Source organism: Tupaia chinensis, unplaced genomic scaffold, assembly GCF_000334495.1.
Source record: "Tupaia chinensis unplaced genomic scaffold, TupChi_1.0 Scaffold000320_1, whole genome shotgun sequence".
In the NCBI taxonomy this organism is placed as follows: Eukaryota; Metazoa; Chordata; class Mammalia; order Scandentia; family Tupaiidae; genus Tupaia; species Tupaia belangeri.
In genome coordinates, this window is record NW_006159813.1 from 355337 (window position 1) to 357325 (window position 1989).

Here is a 1989-nt window from a genome sequence, read left to right on the forward strand (position 1 = left end):
TGGTGAGCGGACACCCCCCAAAACAAAAACCCCCAAAAAAAAAAAAAAAAAAAAAAAAAAAAGAAAACCACACACAGTTAAAAAAAAAATGCTTTTATTTCAAGGTGCTCACAATCCCTTGTTAAAATTGTCTTAGATGAGGGGACTACGGAAAGTTTATGGGGAAATGAAATTAAAGTCTGAGTTGATTTTGCAGCTAGACGTTTTTGAACTCCATGCATAGTGTTCTCGTGGTAAATCTTGTCTGTGCACATTTCAAACCAGGGTCGGCAATAGAGGATCTAGCACATTAACCACCACGCCATCCACTGGTCGGTGCCCATGTATTTTTTAAGCATAGGAAAACACATACATACATAAAAAATGTTAAATGTCTATTTCCAAGAATTATTTATGTATTTTTATTATTATTATTATTTTAAAATTTACTATAGGGCACATGCATTCATGAGAGAAATAAAGAGAGAGATAAAGTGAGAAAGCAAGCTGCCAGGTCCAGGACTCAAACCACCATTGGTCATAGGGAAGTCCAGCACCTTAACCACCATGCCACCTGCTGGCCCACAAATGTCTATTTTCAATTCCTGCATGGTAATATACTATTTTTGTTTGTTTTTATGAAAGAAAAAGAAAGAGGGTTTTGTTTTTGTTTTTGTTTTTGTTTTTTGGAGAGGTTTATCGCTATAGGGCGTGTGCGCTCACCAGACAGACAAAGAGAGACATAGAGACAGAAAGCGAGAAATCACCCCCCAGGGGGGATGGTCACACCACAATCCCTTCTCCTCCATTCTTCTCTCAGGATCTTGGGCACACACTCACACGCGCCCAGCGTGAGTTTTAAGCCACCGGGTCCAGGACGTGAACCGCGATCGACTACGTGGGAGTCCAGCGACATAGCCATTACGCTAACTGCTGGTTTCTAAGAGGGGGTATTTTTTGACAGAATCTTGCCATGCTGTCATCCTCCTATCCCACCTCTCTTAAAAATGTTTATTCGTTGGGTCAGTAGGTGGAGTGGAGGTTAAGGCAGCTGGATCCCATACAGCCAACTGCACCATTTGAGTCCTGGACCCAGTGGCTTAAGAATCATGCCAGTCGCTTGTGCATGTATGCCCCAAATCTTGAGAGGACAACGGAGAAGAAGGCACTGTGATATGGCCATCCCCTGTGGGGAGTGGTTTCTCACTTTCTCTCTCTCTGACAAGCACACACACCCTATAGCAAAAACATTTTTTAAAATATCTACCTTTTTTAAAAAAAGAATTATTTAATTCTATTTATTGTTATTGCTATTATTTAATTTGACCAGAGAGAGACAGAGAAAGGGAAAGTGAGAGAGCAAGCCACAGGAAGCCACCAGGTCTGGGGCTTGAACCATGGCCAGTCATGGGGGAGTCCAGCACCCCAACCACCATGCCATCTGCTGGTCCCCCTAAAATATTTACTTCATATTTTTAAGAATTATTTTATTTCACTTTGTTGATTTATTTTAATTTGACCAGAGAGGGACAGAGAAAAAGAGAGAAAGTGAGAAAGCAAGCCTACAGGCCCGGGACCTGAACTGCAGTCAGCCAAGTGGGGGTCTAGCACCCTTAACCACCATGCCACCTGCTGGCCCCCTCTAAAATATTTGTTTTTAATTAATGTTTAGTTTTCACATCATCTTTAATTAATTAATTACTTTGACATTTTTATGCACTTTTTTTTTGAAGAGGTTTTTATTTGCTATAGATCATGTGCGTTCACCAGAGAGACAGACAGAAAGCAAGAAATCACCCCCCAGGGAGATGGCCACGCCACAATCCCTTCTCCTCCATTCTCCTCAGGATCTTGGGCACGCATATACATGTACCCGTCATGAGTTTAAGCCATCGGGTCCCGGCCTCGAACTGCGGTCAACTACATGGGAGTCCAGTGACGTAGCCACTACGCTAACTGCTGGTCCCTGTGCACCGTTTTAAGTGCTGTCATTGTGGTATGGTAGGTGCA

General features: G+C 42.6%; 1 protein-coding gene across 1 annotated transcript in view; it reads left to right on the forward strand.

Moving 5' to 3' along the window:
• The window catches only part of SVOP (SV2 related protein), a 70323-nt gene that overhangs the window by 17341 nt on the left and 50993 nt on the right, over window positions 1–1989 (forward strand). The window lies entirely within an intron of this gene.